The following is a 27,104-nucleotide window of genomic DNA, read 5'->3' as shown; positions in this document are numbered from 1 at the left end:
CAATTCTTGTCACAATCTTGACTAATTTGCACAACAAAATAGGAAAACACAATGTTAGAAAATCAGAAGTCACAAGATCCCCGCCAAGCCACTAAAATAAAACAAAGAACCGCTGGAAATCCAAACCAACAACAGAAATTGCTGGAGAAACTAAACAAGTCTGACAGTGTCTATGGAGAGAAAAGAGTTAACGTCTTAGGTCCAATGAGCCTTCTTCAGAAGTGCTCTGAAAGCAGGGTCACTGGATATCAAATGTCAATTCAGCTTTCTCTTCATAGATGCTGCCATATTTGCCGAGTTTCCCCTGTGATTTCTGTTTTTGCTTCCTTCAAATCACTCCTGACTTAGATATATGTTATTTCTTCAAAGTCACAGGGTCAAAATCCTGGAGTTCGCTCCCTAATAGCACTGAATTTATCTGCACCAAACAGACCTGCAGTGGTTCAAGGCAGAAGCTCATCATCATCATCTCCTCAAGATAAGAGTGGTGCTGGAAAAGCACAGCAGGTCAGGCAGCATCCAAGAAGCAAGAAAATCGATATTTCGGGCAAAGCCCTTCATCAGGAATGAGGTTGGGAGCCTCGCGGGGTGGAGTGATAAATGGGAGAGGGGTGGAGCTGGGGAGCAGTTGGCTGAGAGTGCAATAGGTGGACAGAGGTGGAGGTAAAGGTGATAGGTTGGAGAGGAGGGTGCAGCGGATAGGTGGGAAAGAAGATTGGCAGGTGTGATAGGTCATGAGGATGGTGCTGAGCTGGACGGATGGAACTGGGGTAAGGTGGGGGGGAGGAGAAGTGAGGAAACTGGTGAAGTCCACATTGATGCACTGGGGTTGAAGGGTTCTGAGGCAGAAGATTTGGGGTTCTTCCTCCAGGTGTCTGGTGGTGAAGGAGTGGCGATGGAGGAGGCCCAGGACCTCCATGTCCTCAGCAAAGTGGAAGGGGGAGTTGAATATTCGGTTGTAGGGTTGATAGGTGCGGGTATCCCGGAGATGTTCTCTGAAACACTCAGAGAAGGCGTCCGGTCTCCCCAACGTAGAGGTGACCGCATCGGGAGCAATGGGTACAGTAAATGACATGTGTGGAAATGTAGTTGAAACTTTGATGGATGTGGAAGGCTCCTTTGGGGCCTTGGACAGAGGTGAGGGAGGAGGTGTGGGCACAAGTTTTGCAATTCCTGCAATGGCAGGGGAAAGTCCCAGGAGGGAAGGGTATGTTTTTAGGGGGTGTGGACCTGACCATGTAGTAATGGAGAGAACGGTCTCTGTGGAAAGCAAATAGGGGTGGGGAGGGAAATATATCCCTGGGTGGTGGAGTCTGCATGTAGGTGGGGGAAAAGTCAGCAGATGATACAACGTATATATGTCCTTGTTGCGGTTGGAGGGGTTGAGTTCGAGGACGGAGGTGCGGGACATGGACAAAATGTGTTGGAGGGTATCTTCAACCACATGGGAGGGAAACTCCAGATGAACAGTTCATCAACTTCACCAACACATTCCACCCCGACCTTAAATTCACCTGGACCATTTCTGACGCCTCCCTCCCCTTCCTGGACCTCTCCATCTCTATCAATGATGACCGACTCAACACTGACATTTTCTACAAACCCGCCGACTCCCACAGCTACCTGGATTACACCTCCTCCCTACCTAGCTCCTGCAAAAATGCTATCCCATATTCCCAATTCCTCCGCCTCTGCCACATCTGCTCCCAGGAGGACCAGTTCCATCACAGAACACATCAGATGGCCTCCTTCTTTAAAGACCGCACTTTCCCCTCCCACATGGTTGAAGATGCTTTCCAACACATCTTATCCAACCTCTGCATACATCACATCATCCGCCGACATTTCCGCCACCTACAAATGAATCCTACCAGCAGGATTCCATCCCCACCCCTATCTGCTTTCTGCAAAGACAGTTCCCTCCACGGCTATTTGGTCAAGTCTACGTCCCTAACGCCAATTGCTCCTGGGACCTTTCCCTGCCACCACAGGAATTGCAAAACCTGCACCCACACCTCCACCCTCACCTCCATCCGAAGCCCCAAAGCAGCCTTCCACATCCATCAACGTTTCACCTGCACTCCCACATGTCATTTATTGTATCCGTTGCTCCCGATGTGATCTCCTCTACACTGGGGAGACCAGCCATCTTCTCCCAGAACGGTTCAGAGAACATCTCCAGGACACCCACCCCAAATCAACCCCACCACCCCGTGGCTGAACACTTCAACCTCTCCCCCACCCACTCTACCGGGGACATGCAGATCTTGGGTCTTCTCTATCGCCACTCCCTCACCACCGGATGCCTGGAGGAAGAACGTCTCATCTTCCGCCTCGGGTGGCTCCAACCCATGGCATCAACATGGACTTCACCAGTTTCCTCATTTCTCCTCCCCCCCACCTCATCCCAGTTCCAACCTTGCGGCTCAGCACCATCCTCATGACCTGTCCCACCTGTCAACCTTCCTTCCCACCTATCCGTTCCACCTTCCTCTCCGACCTAGCACCTTTCCCCCCAACCTCTTCCACCTATTGCGCTCTCAGCTACTTTCTCCCCAGTCCCAACCCCAGCCCCCTCCCATCTATCTCTCCATGCCAGAGGCTCCCAGCCTCATTCCAGATGAAGGGCTTTTGCCCAAAACGTCGATTTTCCTGCTCCTTGATGTTGCCTGACCTGCTGTGCTTTTCCAGCACCACTCTAATCTTAACTCTAATCTCTAGCATCTGCAGTGCCCACTTCCGCCTATCATCTCCTTAAGGGCAACCAGCGATGTGTAACATATGCTGGCCCAGCCAGCAATGAATGAGTGAAAATGAAGTCCCATTATTCAATTATCCAAGAAGAAACATACAGCTTCAAAGGGTTAAGTAACAACTAGGTCAAATTGACCAACTAAGGGCCAGTTTCAATTTCATTCGTAAAGTGGATCCATTGTAACAGACTTAGTTTTCTGAGAAATGCATACATTTTGTTCTGTATAGACAGGTGTTATTAGATAATTCAAGAAATCATGGAAAGCAGCTTACTTAATAAGGGCAAATATACCTTTTATGGGGTTTTTGCCATTAGTTTAATAAACACAGTAGCACAACCCAACTGGAAATTGACAGGTTTTGCTTTTTTTTCACTAATACTATACTGAAGGAATCAATACTTCATCTTGGTCAGCATGGACCAGTTTGGGCCAAAGGCTCTGTCTCCGTGCTGTAGGACTCTATGACGCCATTTTCTGATGCCCTTCAATATGTTCATTCCCTAGCACTACTGCAAAAGCAAATTATAGAATTTGTCCCATTGATAAATAGACATATAAAGTAAGGCATACATTTACAAAAAGATACCTTCCATTCAAGAAAAATAATTAATATGTAAATCCTCCTACTCCACATTAGAGATACTAACCCCTGTGTCAGTCACGTTGAATGTCGTGCAATTTACAACTTGTTAAAAGAGGGCATTCTCAGAAATTATTTTTATCAATTCCTTTAATTTCCAAATGAAAAGAAAACTTCCTAGAATATTCCTTACACTGTCACCTTCTGCTTTCATAAAATATGAATCTAAGAAGGGGAAACACCTGAATTTTCAAAGTTGGCTTCAACAACAGTGAAGACTTTCATTCTCAACAGATGAAGTGCCAAAATGTTCAAGTATCCTATAAAGAATAGAATGGATTTTCAGGAATGGGAAAAGACTGTTTTGGTCCAATAACAAACCGGCTCTTTTTGGTTAGTTTATGCCCCACTCTACCTTTCAATTCCTATTTTCTCCAGTATATTCAACCTTGAAGAGCAATTAATAATTCATACCAGTGGCTGGATTTTCTTCTCATCACAATAAGACCTGAAGAATGAGCTACTTACAGCATGGAGGGAATAATCAGACAGCAAGTTACATGCATAGTGGTGCGTCCATAACTTATCATCAATTCATTACAGGTTTGTGATCTACCGGACCAACTGTTCCTGTTTGTGCTGTTAAGGACACACTAAGTTCAAATGCAATAAAAGGAAAGTGTTTGATCAATTTTTTTTTGTGTTGCTGGCATCAAAATGCTCACTTTCAGGAGTACACTTGAGCTCCCATTGATTGGTGGAAAATAAAATCACAAATGGGACTGTGCCCCCAAATTCCCAGCATGTTCTCCCCCAAGATTGCACATTGATAAAGTAAGTGTACTTCCTCAAAAGTCTCAGTAGCCCTACGCACGAAAAAGATCACATTTATTTTCCTCTGTGCTGTACAAAATGTGCAGATTGTGAACCAATGTCATATAATTAGCATTATTTCAGGGTCAGGTATTTCTATATCATATCTTGCACGCAATTCATAAAGGAGCTGGTCTTCCTTGCTGCAGTATACAAGAGGAAGGCAAGACACTCAAACAACAAAGTTTCAGATAGGGGTATTTGTAAAATTCTTTTTAGCTAAATCTCTACAGTGAATAAATTACAAATTTAGTATTTGGGTTCAACAGATTGATCCTCCTTTAATATCAAAAGTTTTAAACGTATTCAAACTACCAATTACCCAGGCAATTTTAAAAAAAGTTGGCTTCTCTTTATCAAACAAATAATAATGAAGACATACAAGTTGAATAAAAGGTCAAACTAAATTGCTCAGTTCCGCACTGCCCAGAAAAACCAGACAAGGATTTCTGCGATCTAATAAAGTGTCATGATTCAGAAAATTATTGGTTCAGATTTTCTCAGGATATTAACATCACAGGTTTCCCGAGACCGACCTTTGAATGAAGGAACGAAAATAAGAGATCACAAAGATGAGTTCCCAACACTACATAAAGTTCACTTCTACAAGATTCTACTACACCTCACACTAATCAACTTTTACCCAGTTAAATCATAGAATCCGTAGAATGCAGGTAAAGGTCATTCAGTCCATCAAGTCTGCACCAAATCTTTGAAGTGCACCATACCCTAATCCTTAACTCTGCATTTATCATGATGAATCCACCTAGCCTGGACACTACAGGGCAATTCAGCATGGCCAATGCATTTAACCTGAACATTTTGGGACTGTGGAAGGAAACCAGAACACCAAGTGGAAACTCCTGCAGACACGGGAGAATATGCAAACTCCACAATCAGTCACAAGAGGATCGACATTTCAGGCATAAGCCCTTCGTCAGACTTTGGGCTTCTGCCCAAAACATCAATTCTCCTGCTCCTTAGATGCCTGACCTGCTGTGCTTTTCCAGCACCACACTCTTGACTCTGACCTGCAGTATCTGCAGTCCTCACTTTCTCCACAATCAGTCACCCAAGGCTGTAACCAAACACAGGTCTTTGGTATTGTGAGGCAACAGTGCGAACTGCTATGCCATCATGCTATCCTAATGTGGCAAGTATTCTAATATGTCATTTTTCTATCTGATAAATGTAGAAATGTTAATAACATGGTGTTAAAGAAATCAAATTTGCATTTACTATGTTTTGTATTAACTTATTCCAAAGTTAATCATTCAGAATAAATAAACTGCGTGAAGTTTGGCTTAGCTTTCAACTTTCACTAATACTAATTTCCCAGTTCCTTTATTCTGCCTTTCCACTAGCTATCAAACTATTTATTATTTTGAAAACAAATATCCAAACTATCCTTACACTTTCAATATAAACTCAGCATTACATTTCAACTTTTATATTCCAGACCTAAATCAATACCCAGGAATACCCATTTTATAAAAAATAATTCAGTTGAAACATTTCATTCAGACCTGAATGAGCAGCCCCTCCTACGCTTTCATGCGATCCAAAGTTCGTAATTTCTCTTACTTTAACAAAATATTGTACTGACCGACACGTATTGGGATCAGATTCCATCTTCATTTTTATTTGCGTATTTCACAATCTTAGCAACATCTTTGTTACTTCCTTTTATTCTTTGGACTGTTTGCTATCTCTCCTAATTTTGGATCTTCTGGAAATTTGATTACAAATTTGTCTCATCCAAAGTCTAAATAAAACATAAAACATACCAATTTTCTCTTACTGACTTGATCCTTGGAACTTCTACAATATGATCCATTGTTTTTTAATGGCCTTTTACCATCATTAGTTAAGATGTTAGAAGACAAGTTAAGTAAAGCTTTTGATCCATAAGTAAAAATTACTTTAATATCACAGTGCAGTTGATCCTGGATTTGAAATAACTCATCTGAAATAATTATTCAAATAACACTCAGATATGCCTAACATACAAATTCCATTCTAGGTTACAGCAGAATCTTTGGAACACAAGCAACCCGAGTTACAATGTGCCATTCATGTCAGATAAACATTAAATGAGGATCCAAAGCTCAGGAGTCATTTTACAATTTGACAATTGCGAAAAGGAGGCATGAAGTTGAAACTTGTCTTGCAATCATTGGGACAGGAATGCAAGAAACTAAACTTGAAGAAGGAACACCAATTTATACATCATGAGAAAAGGATGCTTAATGCTTGGACCACTGTTTGCACGGAGATGCAACAGGAGCAGTTGACTGTCCAACTTAGTTCTCATCCCAGACAAGTAAATCCTGATTGGTCAGAGTGTTGCCATGGAAGTGCAGCCGAGATTGTGAAACAGGGTCATGGAGCCTGGCCACAAAAAGGTGCAATACATTAACAAATTTATTCTGCCTAGATAAAACAGGGTCCAATGTGTTAATCTTTGAGGAGAAAGTGAGGTCTGCAGATGCTGGAGATCAGAGCTGGAAATGTGTTGCTGGAAAAGCGCAGCAGGTCAGGCAGCATCCAGGGAACAGGAGAATCGACGTTTCGGGCATAAGCCCTTCTTCAGGAATGAGGAAAATTTGTCCGGCAGGCTAAGATAAAAGGTAGGGAGGAGGGACTTGGGGGAGGGGCGTCGGAAATGTGATAGGTGGAAAGAGGTCAAGGTGAGGGTGATAGGTCAGACTGGGGTGGGGGCGGAGAGGTCGGGAAGAAGATTGCAGGTTAGTAAGACGGTGCTGAATTCTCTTTCCAATCCTCCCACTTCCTCCAAACGAAAGGAGTAGCCATGGGCACCCGCATGGGCCCCAGCTATGCCTGCCTCTTCGTAGGATATGTGGAACAATCCATCTTCCGCAACTACACTGGCCCCACCCCCCACCTTTTCCTCCGCTACATCGATGACTGTATCGGCGCCGCCTCGTGCTCCCACGAGGAGGTTGAACAGTTCATCCACTTCACCAACACCTTCCACCCCGACCTCAAATTCACCTGGACAGTCTCAGATTCCTCCCTCCCCTTCCTCGACCTTTCTATTTCTATCTCAGGCGACCGAATCAACACGGACATCTACTACAAACCGACCGACTCCCACAGCTACCTGGACTACACCTCCTCCCATTCTGCCCCCTGTAAAAACGCCATCCCATTCTCCAAATTCCTTCGACTCCGCCGCATCTGCTCCCAGGAGGACCAGTTCCAAAAACGTACAACCCAGATGGCCTCCTTCTTCAAGGACCGCAATTTCCCCCCCGACGTGGTCGATGATGCCCTCCACCGCATCTCTTCCACTTCCCGCTCCTCCGCCCTTGAGCCCCGCCCCTCCAACCGCCACCAGGACAGAACCCCACTGGTCCTCACCTACCACCCCACCAATCTCCATGTACAGCGCATCATCCGCCGTCATTTCCGCTACCTCCAAACGGACCCCACCACCAAGGATATATTTCCCTCCCCTCCCCTATCAGCATTCCGTAAAGACCACTCCCTCCGTGACTCCCTCATCAGATCCACACCCCCCACCAACCCAACCTCCACTCCCGGCACCTTCCCCTGCAACCGCAGGAGGTGCAAGACTTGCGCCCACACCTCCCCCCTCACCTCCCTCCAAGGCCCCAAAGGAAACTTCCATATCTGCCACAGATTCACCTGCACCTCCACACACATCATCTATTGCATCCTCTGTTCCCGATGTGGCCTCCTCTATATTGGGGAGACAGGCCGGCTACTTGCGGAGCGTTTCAGAGAACACCTCTGGGACACCCGGACCAATCAGCCCAACCACCCTGTGGCTCAACATTTCAATTCCCCCTCCCACTCCACCAAGGATATGCAGGTCTTTGGACTCCTCCATCGTCAGACCACAACAAAACGACGGTTGGAGGAAAAATGCCTCATCTTCCGCCTAGGAACCCTCCAACCACAAGGGATGAACTCGGATTTCACCAGTTTCCTCATTTCCCCTCCCCCCACCCTGTCTCAGTCAAATCCATCGAATTCAGCACAGCCTTCCTAACCTGCAATCTTCTTCCCGACCTCTCCGCCCCCACCCCAGTCTGACTTATCGCCCTCACCTTGACCTCTTTCCACCTATCACATTTCCGACGCCCCTCCCCCAAATCCCTCCTCCCTACCTTTTATCTTAGCCTGCTGGACAAACTTTCCTCATTCCTGAAGAAGGGCTTATGCCCGAAACGTCGATTCTCCTGTTCCCTGGATGCTGCCTGACCTGCTGCGCTTTTCCAGCAACACATTTCCAGCCCCAATGTGTTAATGTATGACTGCCTTCTAGTGTAAATCTTAATATAGTCTGGATTGTTTTGCAAATGCTGTCCAATAGCAGAATCAGATCTAATCACATTGGACATGGTATTCTGAAAATTGTAAACACAGGCTGGTTAAGAACGATCAGTACTCTGCCCTTTTTGAATGGTCAATGATACGTTGTTTAATACAATCAAGAATCATTCGGATGTACTGCCTAGATACTTTATCATACTGAGACTGAAACGCATATCACCTCATTTCGGAGGTTGGTAAAATTCTTTTAGGCTTGATAGCAACATTTGGTCTCTAGAAAAGATTATTCACATATTTACTGCAAAACAGTAGTATCAGACAGCTAACTTCCCAGGTTGTTTGAAGCTTTGAGATGCCATTTTGTCCAGGATAATCTGGGATACACTAGGCACTATTCAGGACCAAAAATGGTGGATATAGGCCCTTTTATGAGTTTGTGCAGTACACAGCAAGTATTAACTTGATCAGGGTAGCCATTATCGCAAAAGAGTCTTAACATGCCCTATCTTAACATCAACATGCATGATGAGCAGGTAGTCAGGGCCCTATTCACAATGGTTCCAATAAGAACTATCTTGTAGCACTTGAAAATTTAGGAATCCCAATCCATTTTAATCAATGAAAATAAGCTTGCAGTCGATAATAGCCAAGAACTCATTGGCAGGTCTCTCAACTAATAGAGTTAAGGAGAGGGAGCACAGTAAATTTTGCTATTTCAAATGGTAAATATGAACACATGATGGAGTTTACTGAACTGCGTCAAGAAATTCTTTGATGTAGCTGTGGATTCAAATATTGCAAATGTACCATATACTTATCAAAAGGATGAGAGGGGTAGAAGCTTCGTGGTCATTACATCAAAGTCGAAAATGGGAGAGGTGCTATGGAGTGTGCTGCTTCCCCACGGTAACACTCAGACCAATCAATCAGCATGCCCTTCTCATGCTCTATAAATTGATGTTCCTCCTCCAAGCCTGGCTTCTTGCATCCTGATCTTGATGACTGCAAGGTGTAAAATTTTGAATCTGTTCCTCTTTTTAGCGATGTTCAAGTTATGTTCTACCAAACAATGATTTAAATTCAAAATGTAAAAATCAAAAGCATCCATTGACATACAAAGCATTTTTAAGATGATATTCATAATGATGTACAAAAGCCATTGCTACCTTTTCTAATGCTGACATTAAAAAAAGTGTAATAATTTAATGTATTATGATATAAAGATAATTGAACCTCACCAATTAAAGAGATTCTTAGACCTACAGTGTTAACAATAACTGTGTAGAGCATTAAAAAAAGGCAAGTATAATTATCTTGACACCGCACTGTAATAAAAATAAATGACCCAGAAATTATTGCAGTTCTTTCCCCCAAATCCATTATACCCTAGCACATACAGAAGGCGCTGTCCTACATTCTTCCTCAATGAATTTCTGCAATATCATGATAATAATAGCCTTGTTTAAAAGTCAGCTGTATTTTCATGCAGTCACCATGCAGTGACAACCTCTACAGCTGCAGTTTGGATGCCAAGAATTACCACATCACTATTTATTTGATTCAATTGTGCAATACAAAGACTATGGATGAGCCTAGCTAGTGAAATACAGCCATATGCAAGGGAATTACATAACTGCCTTTAAAGGGATGTTGGATAAGCATATGAAGAAGTGAGAAAAGAGCTTTATACGGAGGGTTAGACAAGGAAAGATGGGTTGGAGGCTTGATGGAGAACAGTATACTATTTTGGTCTCCTTAGTTGACCATAGATATAATCAACTCAGTCATGATCTTATTAAATGGCAGAGCAGGCTGACAATTCCTCCTACTGTGTATATTGGTAAGCGTGTGGAACAGTATTCCCCAGAAGGCAGTGGAGGCTGGATCTTTAAAATTATTCAAGGACAAGTTAGATAGATTTTTGATAGTCAAGTGAGTAAAAGTCCATACAGGAAAGCGGAACTAAAACCACAACTATGTTCACATTAGCTATGATCATACTAAATGGTAAAATAGGCGAGACATCCTAAACGGCCTACTCTTGCTCCTGAAACCTATGTCTCTCTGAATTGTAAGCTCCAGTGTGGAATGAGTGGGCTGAACAGCCTGCTCCTTTGCTCAATATTTCACCCAATCTACTTAACAGATTTACAGAATATTTTAAAATATGAAGTAACTTGGTCAACAAATAACAGTGCATTTTAAAAAGATTTAAAATGGTTGCAATAAAAACAATGCAGTTGTGATGGATATTGAAGTAAAAAAGTGGGATAATGTTGTTTGAACTCTGTGCAATTTGTCCTTATTTACATTTAGTCATCATTATTTGATTTGAACAGGCACAGTCTGCATTTCCACTTTGTTTAGCCTTAAGATTTTATTTTGAAACTAAAAGCTTTGTTTAAAAAAGTCATTTAAAATCTGGTGCATTCATGGCTTAGATCAGCAACATTACATTGAATGGGAAAGCAGGCTCAAGGGGCTGAATGGCTTACTCCAGTTTCTATTTTGTATGTATCAATAACATTTTACCTCTGCTAAAAAGGGTTCAAAATAAAAAGGTCCTGAAACAGTCTTTCAACAATTTTCTTTGCAGTTCCTTTCTTTAATTCTAATGATCTAGTATGACATTATTATGTTTGAGACAAAGTGCTTAAATGCATATAGACACACACACACACACACACACACACGTGCATTATAAAAGTTCTGAACATCCCACAAGTGAAAATGGTTGATTTATTTTGAGGAAACATTATATGCCTTCATTCCCCTCCTTAATTATAGTCCCAATTGTACTCCAGTTCATGCTTCATTTTAAAATTTACTCTAACAAGAACACTTATCCAGCTGAAAAACAAAACTGCAAAGTCCATTTCTCCTCAAAATCTGCTGCACCATCTCTGCCAAACCAATACAGTTTAATGGAGGGGAAACGTTCCAATGTACTGTACATCATAATGACACAGTGTTCATTTCCACCACTCCATACTTGCTGGCTTCAGTCTGCCTCAAGGACTAATTGTTGCAGGTTGGACATTTGCTGGCTTTTCTCAAATCTCAAAACTCTGCTGACATTGTGCTACACAAGCATAAATGTGGAGCATTCAAGTTTCAGTGTGCATTCGAACACTAAAGGTTACCATGGCAATGCAATGAGGTGATGACACGTAATGTGATGCATAAATGTCTACTCCATAACCAAGCCCCTTACTGCTGACTTAGAATCTCCGTGGAGAGTTCTAGTTTCCTGGGTCTTAAACAACTGTCTATGGCTTTTAAGTAACTTGAAACAGAATCACATGCACAATTATGCAGACACTTGGAACAAGCAGACCATACTCAGCAAAAAGCCTTCAATCCATATGGAAAACTACCCACATGCATAGTTCAGTCTGAAAAATGATAAAATTCTTAACCTTTGCATGTACATATCTGGTCAAAAGTCACAATTTCTGAAATATCTTAACATTTATTCAGACAATTGTGCTTTGTGATGACAAAAATGTAGAGTGAAAGATCTACATAATGCCATGCTGGTTATAGTTAATGGCAAAACTTAGACTTTCGAGTTAGCTTAGGGAAGGTACATCAGAAAAGTGATTCGTTTGTACATCTCAAATGTTTGCTTTCAAAAATCAGATGAATCAAAAGAACAAAGATGCATGTGAATTCATTCAGTCTTATGAACTTAAATCTGGACTGTGCCGACATTTTTGGAATGGTCACAATCACATGCTTCACAATGCCTTGAAACCCTGGCTATGAGCCATTTAGGAAATATACTGTGCCCTTTCTCTACAAAAAAGTGCTGCCACTAACAAACACTGACTCAAAATACCTAAAGACAGATCATTGTAGTTACACAAACCTTGAAAATATCACTGATTCGACATATGCTAACACTGATGGCCAGGAAGATTTGGTGGCACAGAAACTAACATAATACTGGCATTCATATCTGTAGGAAGGACTGGTTGCATACAGGCAGATTACTTTTGCAACGATACCTTGACAAATAGCCTCTCTCCCTAAGTGGAGGCAAGAAAGACCGCTCTCATCCATAATGTCAAAACAGGACAGCCTGGGGTCTGTAACTGTGAGCCCAGGGCTTAATAAAAATCTGTGAACATCAAGAAAAATTCTACAAATTTATCATAACAAATGCCATCTTTAAAAATGGATTCCTGTAATGTCCCCTGTTGGTGATAGGATGCTTTCCAGTCCCTTTACAGGTTCCTCTTTCAAGCTCACCAAGAAATAGCATTAGTGAAATTTCTGCAGCCGGAACTGTTGAAAGAAAGAGGAGTGGTGAATAATTATTGTGCAGTACAAAAAGGCAGGATGGAATAATAATGAAGATCTAGCTGAAGCTAGCTAGAAGTTGAGGAGGATGTGGTGGGCAACAAAATGGATGAAACTTCAATACAGCTTGAAAAAAAAATTTCTAAAAGCGAATCCAAACAAGAAAAGCACCATAAATTGAGTACAGTCTCAACTGGGATCTTGGGTTCATGTCACACTGCAGGTGACCCCATCACACTGTACACTCTCTCTCAAACATGCACACTCTCATATGCATATACTCCCTTACACTCCAACTTTCTCACACAAACACATAGACCCTCCCATACATAGAGGCTGGTGTTGTGTGATTTTTAACTTTGTCTCACGTACATATACTCACGCATACTCTCTCAAGCACACACATTCTTACACATATGCACACACATGCTCTCACACACTCACTCTCTCAAGAGCACGTGAGCACACACAAATCTATGGGATGAAATTGCATTTGCAGGTATACTATTTTGTTAAAAAAAGCACACAATCTGTTGACAGTCAGTCAATATGGCATGTTATAAATTCCTACTTTGAAATTAAAACCAGTCTGGCTCCAGGATGAAATACAAACAGACTTGAGGCATTGTCTCACACTTCAAATGCATTGTCTGACCCAAGATGTCACCTTTGTTCTGATAAAACCTGAACTTACCTTGGGGCAGGGATTTACATATTAGTAAATCTAAACCTGCACCTCTATTCTACTGATTAAAGACTTAATAGCCATCTAGGTGTGTTCAATACATTCACATAAGTTGCATGACCATTTGATGCTTCACTATAAATTCTGTGGCCGATGTATTCTGTCTCACTAGCTGTCTGAGGAAGGAACAGGAGCTCCAAAAGCTCGTGGTTTCAAATAAACCCTTCGGATGATAACCCATATTGTGTGATTTTTGACCACAAATCAAGTCAAGTGAGGTGAATCTCACAGAGTTTTAACCAGATTTGAGTCTCATCGTATTATTTTCAAGGGGATTCAATGACAAAGCCTTGTGAGTTTTCTCACTGTGTCAGCATCTGAAGGCAATTGGGTCTAGGACACTATCCTGAGGAACTTAGCGGAGATACTGGAGCTGAGATGACTGACCTCCAACAACCCAATCTTCTTCCCTTTATGCCAAGACTCCAACCAGCGCAGAGGTTTTCTCCCTAATTCCCATTGACTCCAGTTTTGCTAAAATACAGCCTTGACGTCAGTGGCAGTCACTCTTGTCTCTGGAGTTCATCTCTTTTTGTAATGAGGTCAGCAGCTGAATACCCCTAGCCAATCCCAAATGGGCATCGGTGAGCAGGCTATTGCTGCAAGTGCTGATAGCATGCGCACGCACATCGGGGGGTCAAAGATTTGAAAGGAACCTGGATTTTGCACTTTAATCAGAAGCCTACCTCCTAACTGATTAAAGGATTCAACAGCTAGTTTTAAAGTTGTCAACCTTTTGCTTATAAATAGTGTCTTATACTCCATATCAAACCATGCCTGATGAAGGAGCACTCTGAAAGCTTGCAATTTCAAATAACCCTGTTGCACTATAACCTGGTGTCATTTGATTTTTGACCTTGCTTAATAGTACTGTCAATGATCCCTTCATTATTCACTAATATTGGCCTGACTGGATTTGTTTTTTATATACAGAAGCCCTCTTACACGCAACTGAATATTTTTCTTCCCCTATCACCAAATCACCCACGGTCTTTTTCCATCTATTACCTACCACCACTAAATTACTTGTGTTTTCAAACTGATAAGCCTGTTATTGGCAATGGAGACCAAAGGTAAGGGAAAAAGTTAAAGCAAAATGAGGTTTGAAGGGGAAGTAAAGCATTCCGTCCTCTGTGGTGTCCACCTCTCCCTAAAGACATCGAGAGTATTGGTGGACACCAAAGACTTTCTCTCCAATGGCACCAGGACATGAATGTAGCCACTGAAGGAGGACAGACAGTCAGCAACTATGGCCCCTCCACTGCCTACTGCCTGGACCTGTTCTGGTTAGTTTTGTCCTGCTAGGTGTGTACAAGACACACTTGGGCAGTTTTTCACATTGTCAGGCAGGTACCAGTGTGGTAACTGTACTAGAACAGCTTGGTTAGGGGTGCAGCAAGCTCTGGAGCACACAACTTTAGTACTTTCACTGGAACATGGTCAGCCTTCACGGTATCCATGAACTAAGTAGTACATAACGATGAACCTCATATCTGTGCTATGAGGGGGCCAAACTGCAAGCAAGGCAATGTAATGCAAGGCAGGGATGCTGCAAGTTTCCAAATAGGATCAGAGCCCAGAGATACAGCCTGGTCTAGTCCATAAACACAGTCTGTGCAACAGCATTACAATGGCAGTTGCCATTGCACCCCAAGGAGCAACACAGAGTGCAGAAGCCTCCTGGATCAGAGATGTGCCAGGAGGTTTCTTAGCGGCTGACACATATTAGATGCCAGTATCCATGGCTTTAGGGTGTGCATGGCCAGTGCCCATGGAGCATACCCAGTTCCCGATGTTGTCCATTATGGAAGTTGTTCAGAGCAATCAGTGAGCTGAATTCTGTTACCTCCAAGTTGCATTTCCTCAATGTTGACCTTGTTTGGTGTGTTTGGTAAGACAGGAAGCTGAAAGTGAGATGTTTTGGACCGACAATCATTTAACAAGCAATAATCCCTGTTAGTTGGCATCTCACCAATCCCTGGCAAGAATCTCACCAGGCTGCTTGTGAAAACTATACAAGATAGCACAAGATGATCCTAACTTTGAGATCGGCCTCACCACACATGTCGCCCCTTGTGCCAACAGTGGGTCTGCTCCACTGTTGTCATTTCAACAATGCTACTGATGCTCTGTAATGTGGCTGTAGCACTGCAAAATGTATGCATTGTATTTTCCACCTATCTGCAAAATGGAAAAAAATATAAATATTCCTCCCACTCTTACAAGCAAAGATGACATAGTGCACTCTTTCAGCATTGATGTGCAGTATTGTGCTGAAAATAGGTCTAATGTTCTTTTTTTAAATTGTCACGTTCCCAGCAATACCTGTGAAGAATGCACATCTGATACAAGGAAAAACATTTTCTTGCCACAATGACAGGCCATGACCATTTACAAGAATGGTTTCAGGACTTCACCAGTTTCTTCATCCCCCCTCCCCCCACCTTGTCTCAGCCGAATCCCTCCAGCCCGGCACCGCCTTCCTGACCTGCAGTCTTCTTCTTGACCTCTCCGCCTCCACCCTACTCCGACCTATCACCTTCACCTTGACCTCTTTCCACCTATCACATTTCCAACGCCCCTCCTCCAAGTCCCTCCTCCCTACCTTTTATCTTCTCCTGCTGAACACTCTCTGCTCATTCCTGAAGAAGGGCATGTGCCCGAAACGTCGAATCTTCTGTTCCCTAGATGCTGCCTGACCTGCTGTGCTGTTCCAGCAATAAAGTTTCAGCTTTGATCTCCAGCGTCTGCAGACCTCACTTTCTCCTTCAGGAGTGAGCAACATTAGCTATGTAGATAGATCGAATAGATTCATACAGCCTTTCTTGAAGAAAGTTGGAAAGAGATTTCAGACAGATATTCAAAATCATGAGATGGCCAGACATTGGAGAGGAGGAAAAATACTCAGTGAACAAGGGGCTGCTGACATAGGTTAAATAGCAATGGCAGCCTGAGGAGAAATTGTTTAATGCAGCGAATGACTAAGATCTGTATTGCATTGCCTGAGAGTGTGGTGAAGATGGAATTGGATTTTTAATCAAAAAGGAAAATTGTATAGGACTGCGATGAGAGGACGGGTAAAGGCACTGGGTGAATAGCTTATTCAAAGAGCTTTCCCAGACATGATGGGCTAAATAGCCTTTCTCTGTGCTGGAAAGATTCTGCAATTGTATGATCTGGAACTCACTGCCTAAGGTGGATGGTGGAAAAGGGAGATAATGAATGATTCCAAAAAGGAGACTTGATGAACTCTTAAGGGAAATAAGTTTTCATGACAAGTATAAACCAGGGACAAAAACCGAAGCAAAATAAACTGCAAAAGCTCAGCAGGTCTGGTAGCATCTGTACAGAGAAATTAGAGTTAATGTTTTGGGTCCAGTGATCCTTCCTTAGATGGAAGAAGGTAGGCAGGATGTCAGGTAGGAAAACGTTAATTGCCATGCAGAAGACAGGGTGGAGGGGGAGGGGATAAGAGGTAAAGGCTAGGTGAAGATAGAGCCCAAAGAGATAACAGAACAGGTGGAAGACAAAGGTGTCAATGATGATCAGCCTACGAAAATGAATGGCTACTAATGGAGATTATTAGTGGCTAACAATGGGTTGCGTGTAATAGCAGCCCATGTGATGTCAAAGCCTGATGTGTTGGGGTTGGAGTAAGGACATGGGAGAAGATGCCCTGCAGCCCAAACTTGTTGAACTCTGTATTGAGGCTCGAAGGGTGTAGAGCTCCTAGGTACTGTTCTTTCAACTTGTGCTGAACTGTTGGAGCACTGCAGCAAGCCTGAGACAGAAAAAGCAGCCAGGGAACAAGGTGATATTTTGAAGTGGCAGGCAACTGGAAGCTCAGGGTCTTTTTTTCCCCCCAACAGAATGTAGGTGTTCTCTGAAGTGGTCATCTTGTCTACACTTTGTTTCCTCAGTATATAGGAGACCACATCGTGAGCAGCCAAGGCAGTGGACTAGATTGTGTGAAGTGCAGGTAAAGTGCTGTTTCACCTGGAAGGGAAGTTTGGGCCCTTGGATACTGAGAAGAAGGGAGGAGGTGAACAGACAGGTGCTACACCTTCAATGTTTGCAGGAATATGTCCCATGGAGAAGTGGGGGGATATTGGAAGGAGGAGTGGACCAGGCTTTCCTGCAGATAAGGGTCCTTGTGGAAGGCTGACAAGGGAGGAGAAGGGAATGTGTGCCTGATGTTGGGATCCCACTTGAGGTGTTGGAAATGGCAGCTAATGATCTTTTGGATGTGAATGATGGGATGGTAGGGGAGGACAAGGAAGACCCTATTGTTGTTGTGAAAAGGTAGAGAGGGGAAGAGAGTGAGAGTATAAACCAGGGATTTGGAGCTGACATGCTTAATATACAGACAGTTAGTATGGACTTTAATGGGCCAAATAGCTTCCCTCTGTACCATAATGACCTTAAAGGTTTTTTAAAACTGCTGCAAGACAACAATAACACAACATTCAATAATAGGAGACAAGAGTCAACATGAGCACCACAGGGAAAACAGTTTGCATTGTCAAACTGCAAGTATCTACAAATATTCTGCAAAAGAGATTGAAAAAATATTATCCAAGTAAGACAACATAAAGATTAAGACCAGGATTAAATAAATAATGTTGCTCAACTATTTGTGATTAAACAGATTTCATAGAAATTTATTGAATACAATATCCATTGTTACAATGTCACAGATTTTAAATAATAGACTGAGAAACATGATATGCCTTAACTTAAGGATGTGGAATATTTCCGAGAAACTGGTGAGACTGATAGAAAACATCAATAACAAACCCTCGAGCTTTGTTACACTGCATCAGAAATTAATGTATTGGTTTAGCATTACATCTGGGAAATATAAGGATATATACTTGCCATCTGATTTATTAATGCATGTGGGAATGGGTGAGTGTCAATGTGTAAGTGGTTAATGTGGGAGAGTCAAGTGGATAGTGTAGCAAGTGGCTGAAGTGGTAAGGGGGCAGCTTCATGAGCTGGGCAAGTGGGTAGCTGGGCTGAACAGGTTGAATTGGGTCTTGTTGGACTGGGGATTGGATGGGAGGACAGAATTTGGAGGGCACAACTGTATAGTTATCCAAGAGTTAGACTAACTTGCAGGCTCTAGTGAAAATTCCCTGAATAATCATCCAGGTAAATAAATCAGAATGGTCTGAAATCTCAGTGCCATTCTTTCAAAAGGGTCCTAGGGAGCAGGGGAACTACGAGAGAGGAGTTCAAACTTCCAGGCCATTCTCATGGAATTAATGTGTCTGGACATCTACAAGGTCCCAACATGCATCCTTGTTAAAATATCATTCAGGAGTGGGGACAATATGGACCAGAGTCACTGCTAAACAGAGACACAGGGATTTAATTACATTTATTCTGCTCACAGTTTAGAGATTCATATATTTGGAAAATGGGCTATGGAGCTACTCAAGTTTATATCCATTTAACTTAAATTGCAGAATAGTCATGGGCAGCATGTGCCAAATTTCCTACTTGTGGCTTGCGGTCCTAAGTGATGAATGCATAAAATCTTCTGATCAGTTTTACAACATTCAGTGCAGCACAGCCAAGACTACAATTTGACAATTCAGGATTAACATACCACAATTGTCTATTAAAATGGGCTCTGCTACTTTGTACCAGGAACACTGAATCATAAAAAAGGACACATAAATGCTCCAATTTCCTTAAGTGCACAGTAAGCACTATGCACCGCAACTTGCAATGTCTTGACTCTAATTTTTGAAACACAATGCTGCAGTCATTAAGTCTTCAATGTCAACAAATTAATTCACAGCTTCCATACTCACCAGTTGTCATAAATGACTAGATTAGTGCTGCTATTAACATAATATAAAGCATCAATTGAACAGCAGAACTGCTAAAACATTTGGATGCAAGAACACAAAACTACAGAAATGGAAACTTAATAAATGAGTTTCAACATATTATACAGTGGTAAAGCAGGGTGAAACTCCAAAGCAATTATAGTAAGGACCAATATTGCTCCCAACTTAAATGGGGGAATTGTTGGCTGTTTTAAAGTTTCAAGATAATAACTCAGTTGGCCACTTGGCCTATTGACTGGCTTTTCCATTCAAGTTCTTAACTCATCTGATTATGGCCTTAACTCCTCAGACCTGCCTACCTCATAACCCCAAAATCCCTAGTAGCCTTGAATGTTATCAATGACCTAGCCTCCACTGTTTTCTGGGGAAAAGAATTTCAAAGACAAACTGGCCTCAGAACAAATTCTTCTATCACTCCATTTCCTTCTTAAATGCTGATAAACACTTTTACTGTTTTTACATTTTTTGCCAGTTTTCTAAAATACACCAATTTCTCCCTTTTTCACTTTTTGCCCGTTTCTAAAGTTTTCTCAATCTTCGGGCTTACCACGAACATTTGCGGAGTTCTACCCCCTTCCCTTCAATGTAATACCATCGCTAACTGCACAGATAACCACATATTGTACATCCTTCTCATGGTATTTCCTTCTCAGTGAAATAGATTTTTATTAAGGTCTCCTTAAAATGTCTGCCAGGGCCTTTCCTACCTTCTAACTTATTTTTTAACTTATAATGCCTTCAAGACACTAACTTCAGACCCAAAATTCTCAACTACAAACTGAATGTGAAGTTATATCACACAAGTTAATTTCAAGGGGACAGATTTGATATAATCGGCTAAAGTATGGAAACATGAATAAGAACCTTTTCACATGGTAAGCAGTTAGAAGCAGTTACACTACCTCAGAATGTGGTGGAGGAAGGTTCAATTTAGGCATAAGAGCAATCTAAAAATAAAAGAATATTTGCAGCACTACAGAGTAACACGAGGCAAATTCGTCCTTTAAAAAAAACCAGCGCAGAGTCAGTGGGCCAAATGACCTCGTTTGATGCTGTAACCATTCTATGAAATTATAATCTCTGAATTAATCCCTGAGCTACAAGCAAACTGTCACAACGCAAGTGTGATCAGAGAGAACAATGTGTATTACTACACTTAATTAAAAATTGGCTGAGTGACAGGAAACTATTTGTGGTTCCACTTTAAAATTTAGTTCCTCACTGTTCATATCACCATATCATGGCATGTGACCCAAGGTCAAAAGCTTACAGATTCCATCTCCCCGAGTTCTGTCCACTTGCAGCATTACATGGAGAGGGAAGTGTATGTTGCTATGCATCCAAATTGCTTACCTTGAACCCAGACATACAAGTGCCAATGACTGTAGTGTACATATATTACAGCATCTGGTATTTATATATGTTCATGAATTTTTCAGTGTTATGTGACTAACGCCTCATATTGATGTTGTGGGCTTTAACATAAGTATCGCAAAGTGTGGTGCCGGAAAAGCACAGCCAGTCAAACAGCGTCCAAGGAGCAGGACAGTCGATGTTTCAAACATGAGCTCTTCGCCAGGAAGAGACTGGATTTTTTCCTGATGAAGAGCTCATGCTCAAAATGTCGACTCTCCTGCTCCTCAGATGCTGCCTGACCGGCTGTGCTTTTCCAGCCCCACACTTTTCAACTCTGATCTCCAGCATCTGCAGTCCTCACTTTCTCCTTTAACATAAGTATCAAATGTTAGTTGCAGGTCGTCAATATCTCTCACCATACCATAATCACTCCCGAATAAGAAAACAAATCTCTGAACCCCTGGTTCACAAGCTGCAAGAAAATCAAACATGTTAAACAAATATGATTACTGATGCTCCCATATTACTTGATTCTTGATCACAACTAAACCCTCCAGTCTCTGACCATGGACGAAAACTGAAGAATCAAAGCAGTAACCTCAAACCTCTGAGGCCTAGGTCTCGGCACCGCCCTCTGCAACTGAATCCTCAGCTTCCTGACCCATAGACTACAATCAATGAACTGCACCTCCTCCACGATAACACTCAACACTAGACACCTTCCCCCCACCCCACCCCCGGCAGGATGTGTTCTCAGCCCCCTACTGTACTCCCTGTACACCCACAACAGTAGTGCCAAATTCTAAACGAATGCCATCTACACATTTACTGACGACACCACCAGACTAAAACAGATATCAAACAAAGACAAGTCAGAATACAGAAAGGAGACAGAGGGGTTGGTGAGATGGTGCAATCAAAACAACCTCTCTTTCAATGTCGGTAAAACTAAAGAATCTCAGAAAGAAAGTAAGAGAACATGCCCCCATCTCCATCAACGGAGTGGAGGTTGAGAGGGTTGAAAAATGTGTTGCTGGAAAAGCGCAGCAGGTCAGGCAGCATCCAAGGAGCAGGAGAATCGACGTTTCAGGCATAAGCCCTTCTTCAGGAATGAGGAGGGTGTGCCAAGCAGGCTAAGATAAAAGGTAGGGAGGAGGGACTTGGGGGAAGGGGCGTTGGGAATGCGATAGGTGGAAGGAGGTTAAGGTGAGGGTGATAGGCCGGAGAGGGGGTGGGGGCGGAGAGGTCGGGAAGAAGATTGCAGGTCAAGAAGGCGGTGCTGAGTCCGGGGGTTGGGACTGAGATAAGGTGGGGGGGGGGGGGTGGAGAGGAAATGAGGAAGCTGGAGAAACCTGCATTTATCCCGTGTGGTTGGAGGGTTCCTAGGCGGAAGATGAGATGCTCCTCCTCCAGGCGTCATGTTGCCATGGTCTGGCGATGGAGGAGGTCAAGGACCTGCATGTCCTTGGCGGAGTGGGAGGGGGAGTTAAAGTGTTCAGCCACAGGGCGGTTGGGTTGGTTGGTGCGGGTGTCCCAGAGGTGTTCTCTGAATTGTTCCGCAAGTAAGCGGCCTGTCTCCCCAATGTAGAGGAGGCCACATCGGGTGCAGCGGATGCAGTAAATTATGTGTCTGGAGGTGCAGGGGAATTTGTGATGAATATGGAAGGATCCCTTGGGGCCTTGGAGGGAAGTGAGGGGGGAGGTGTGGGTGCAAGTTTTGCATTTCTTGCGATTGCAGGAGAAAGTGCCGGGAGTGGAGGTTGGGTTGGTGTGGGGTGTGGATCTGACCAGGGAGTTGCGGAGGGAGTGCTCTTTCCAGAACACTGATAGGGGAGGGGAGGGAAATACATCCCTGGAGGTGGGGTCTGTTTGGAGGTGGCGGAAATGACGAAGAATGAAAGAATGTATCTGGAGGTTGGTGGGATGGAAGGGGAGGACCAGTGGGGTTCTGTCCTGGTGGCAATTGGAGGGGCGGGATTCAAGGGCGGAGGAGTGGGAAGTGGAGGAGATGTGGTGGAGAGCACCGTCGATCACGTCTTGGGGGAAATTCCAGTCTTTGAAGAAGGAGGCCATCTGGGTTGTTCGGTATTGGAATTGGTCCTCCTGGGAGCAGATGCGGCTGCGGCAAAGGAATTGGGAATATAGGATGGCGTTTATACAGGGGGCTGGGTGGAAGGAGGTGTAATCTAGGTAGCTGTAGGAGTCGGTTGGTTTATAGTAAATGTCCGTATTGAGTCGGTCGCCCGAGATAGAAATGGAGAGGTCTAAGAAGGGGAGGGAGGAGTCTGAGATGGTCCAGGTAAATTTGAGGTTGGGGTGGAAGGTGTTAGTAAAGTGGATGAACTGTTCAACCTCCTCGTGGGAGCACGAGGTAGCGCCGATACAGTCATCGATGTAGCGGAGGAAAAAGTGGGGGGTGGTGCCAGTGTAGCTGCGGAAGATGGACTGTTCCACATATCCGACGAAGAGGCAGGCATAGCTGGGGCCCATGCGGGTGCCCATGACTACTCCTTTAGTTTGGAGGAAATGGGAGGATTGGAAAGAGAAGTTGTTCAGAGTGAGGACCAGTTCAGTCAGTCGAAGGAGGGTGTCAGTGGAAGGGTACTGCTTGGGTCGGCGGGAAAGGAAGAAGTGGAGGGCTTTGAGGCCTTCGAGATGGGGGATGGAGGTGTACAGGGACTGGATGTCCATGGTGAAGATATGGCGTTGGGGGCCGGGGAGGCAAAAATCATGGAGGAGGTGGAGGGCATGGGTGGTGTCCCGAACGTAGGTGGGGAGTTCTTGGACTAAGGGGACAGGACCGTGTCGAGGTATGCAGAGATGAGTTCTGTGGGGCAGGAGCAGGCTGAGACAATGGGTCGGTCGGGACAGTCAGGTTTGTGGATTTTGGGCAAGAGGTAGAAACGGGCGGTGCGGGGTTGTGGGATGATGAGGTTGGAGGTGGTGGATGGGAGATCCCCTGAGGTGATGAGGTTATGGATGGTCTGGGAAATGATGGTTTGGTGGTGAGAGGTGCGTTCATGGTCAAGGGGGCAGTTGGAGGAGGTGTCCATGAGCTGGCGTTTAGCCTCAGCAATGTAAACATTGGTGCACCAAACTACCACCACGCCTCCCTTGTCTCCCGGTTTGATAGTGAGGTTGGGGTTGGAATGGAGGACGTGGAGGGCTGCACATTGCGAGGGTGAGAGGTTGGAGTGGGCGAGAGGGGTGGAGAGGTTGAGGCGGTTAATGTCGCGGTGGCAGTTGGCTGTGAAGAGAACGAGGGCGGGTAAGAGGCCGGCACGGGGTGTCCAGGTGGATGGGGTGTGTTGGAGGCGGGAGAAGGGGTCATCAGAGGGTGGGGGAGAATCTTGGTTGGAGAAGTAGGCGTGGAGGCGAAGGCATCGGAAGAATTGTTCAATGTCTCGCCGCGTGTTGAACTCGTTAATCCGGGAGCGTAGGGGAATGAAGGTGAGGCCTCTGCTGAGGACTGATCTTTCATCCTCAGAGAGGGGGGATGTCTGGAGGGATGGTGAAAATACGGCAGGGCTGGGAGCTAGGACCAGGCATGGGGGCGGGGTTCGGCGTGGGGGCAGGGATCGGGCGTGGGGGCAGGGACACATGCGGCGTGGTCGTTGTGCAGGTGAGTGACGTCACTGGGGGCGGAAGTGGTTGCGGCGACGGCAGAAACGGTGTTGCTCCCGGTGGCTGTGGATCCTGCGGAGGCCGCGAATCTGTTGGCGATGGTCTTCCTGGCGAGCGTGGAGGCGGTTGTCTGGGCCGCAATCATGGAGGCTGCATGGTCGGTGGGGGCCGAAGTGACGTCATGGTTCGCGGCGGCAGTTGCTGCAGCGGTCACGTGGGTAATGGCACCCGAGCGGTTCGGGAGGCCGATGGAAGATACTGGAATGGTTGAGGAATCCGGAGTGTGGGGGTAAGTAGACGAAACTTTTTGGTACTTACTGTCTTTAATTTCCGATATGGCTAGGAAGAACTGTTTGTTTGGTGTATGGATCCTTCTGTGGATGAAGAATAGTAGAGGTCCTTTGCAGGTCTGTGAGAGTGTTGTCCTGAGCTGGAGTAGGGTTGACTGCAGGGAATGTAGGTTGAGAGGGTTGACAGCATCAAATTCCTCGAGGGATGATAACCGATAATCTGCCCTGGACTTCCCACATAGACTCGACAGTCAAAAATACCCAACAAATGTCTCTTCTTCCTCAGGTGGCTCAGGAAATTTGACAAGTCCATAAGGACCCTCACCAACTTCTACAGATACACCATAGAAAGTATACTGTCTGGGTGCATAACTGCCTGCTACGGCAATTGTTTTGCCCAAGACCATAAGAAACAACAGAAGGTTGTTTCAGAAGGTAATACAATAGGTGGAAGGAGGTGAGGGCGAGGGTGATAGGCTGGAGAGGGGGTGGGGGCGGAGAGGTCGGGAAGAAAATTGCAGGTCAAGAGGGTAGTACTGAATCCAGGGGTTGGGACTGAGATAAGGTGGAGGGGAGGGGAAATGAGAAAGCTGGAGAAATCTACATTCATCCCGTGCGGTTGGAGGGTTCCTAGGTGGAAGATGAGGCGCTCTTCCTCCAGGCGTCGTGTTGTCATGGTCTGGCGATGGTGGCAGCCAAGGACCTGCATGTCCTTGGCAGAGTGGGAGGGGGAGTTAAAGTGTTCAGCCACAGGGCGGTTGGGTTGGTTGGTGCGGGTGTCCCAGAGGTGTTCTCTGAAAGGTTCCGCAAGTAAGCGGCCTGTCTCCCCAATGTAGAGGAGGCCACATTGGGTGCAACGGATGCAGTAAATGATGTGTGTGGAGGTGCAGGGGAATTTGTGACAGATATGGAAGGATCCCTTGGGGCCTTGGAGGGAAGTGAGGGGGGAGTGTGGAAGCAAGTTTTGCATTTCTTGCGGTTGCAGGGAAGGTACCGGGAGTGGAGGTTGGGTTGGTGGGTGGTATGGACTTGACGAGGGAGTCGCGGAGGGAGTGGTCTCTCCAGAACGCTGATAGGGGTGGGGAGGGAAATATATCCCTGGTGGTTAACAATCAGAGACTGATCACACAATTCAAGCCAATCAGAAATTAGACACGCTTCACATAGCCCCATCAGCGTTCAGGAATGTCACTGACCACGCACACAGATTGCGGCTTTGCAAGTTAATAAACACCAGCTTTCAGTGACCAAAGCACGTGCAAGTTTGGATGGAAGTCAATAGACTGCCTTCCAGCCAAAAGCAGAAGACCACAGAAGTGTGCGTTCGTGTGAGAGCGCAGACCACTTGTTGCTCTATGTCATAGACCACATCAGGACACAAGACTGATGTGGAGTCAGCCAAGTTACTAACTAGCTTTATGAATATTACATTTGTAACTTAATAATCTTTTCCTGAAGTTACGTCAATGGACTATCGTTTTTGTCTGAATTCATTGCAGAATTTCTTGATAAGGAAATGTTATCTAATGTATGTAGTATGTAGCTTACAGCAGGAAAGAAGGAAGGCAAATAGCATTGTCATTTATTGCTAAAATAATACAATATTAAAATAGGCAAGTAAGTGCAACCGTACAAGGCATTAGTGAGACTGCACTTGGAGTGTTGTGTGTACGTTTGGTTCCTTTGGGAGATGATAGCCTGGTGGTACTATAGCTGAATCCAGAGACCAAGTAATGTTCTGGATATTTCACAAACTAAACTCTTTCACTAAGGTAACATTCGCTCAACTACTCTAATCAATCTATTTTTCTCAGACAAACTTAACTTGCTTCGGACTCCAGTCAAGTCTCCGTCTAATGGCCCAAAAGTTTATCAACTAATCTTTAAAAATTCTTGCTGAGCCAAGCTTCTGCTAACGTAATACATTAATGTTTTTTCTCTCACTGCAAACCCTCACAGTATGAACAAATATCCTTTAACACACCAATCCCAACTTGGAGTCATACAGTCATGGAGATGTACAGCAGGGAAACAGACCCTTTGGTCCAACTTGTCCATGCCAACCAGATATCCTAACCTAATCCAGTCACGTTTGCAACCATTTGGCCCATATCCCTCCAAATAAATACCACATGGGTGGCACAGTGGCTCAGTGGTTAACACTGCTGCCTCACAGCGCCAGGGACCCAGGTTCGATTCCAGCCTTGGCTGACTGTGTGGTGCTTGCACATTGTCCCCGTGTCTGCGTGGGTTCCTCTGGGTGCTCCAGTTTCCTCCCACAATCCAGGGATGTGCAGGTTAGGTGCATTAGTCAGGGGTAAATATAGGGGAATGGGTCTGGGTGGGATACTCTTCGGCAGGTTGGTATGGACTTGATGGGCTGAATGGCCT

General features: G+C 44.4%; 1 protein-coding gene across 2 annotated transcripts in view; it reads right to left on the bottom strand.

The window, feature by feature from the left end:
* The window catches only part of slain1a (SLAIN family member 1a), a 123,199-nt gene that overhangs the window by 53,809 nt on the left and 42,286 nt on the right, over positions 1-27,104 (bottom strand). The window lies entirely within an intron of this gene.

Source organism: Chiloscyllium plagiosum, unplaced genomic scaffold, assembly GCF_037043375.1.
Source record: "Chiloscyllium plagiosum isolate Xiang-an unplaced genomic scaffold, Cpla_swu_hap1 HiC_scaffold_6, whole genome shotgun sequence".
NCBI lineage: Eukaryota > Metazoa > Chordata > Chondrichthyes > Orectolobiformes > Hemiscylliidae > Chiloscyllium > Chiloscyllium plagiosum.
Note: the sequence above shows the minus strand (reverse complement) of the source record. Positions and strands in the feature narration are given on the sequence as shown.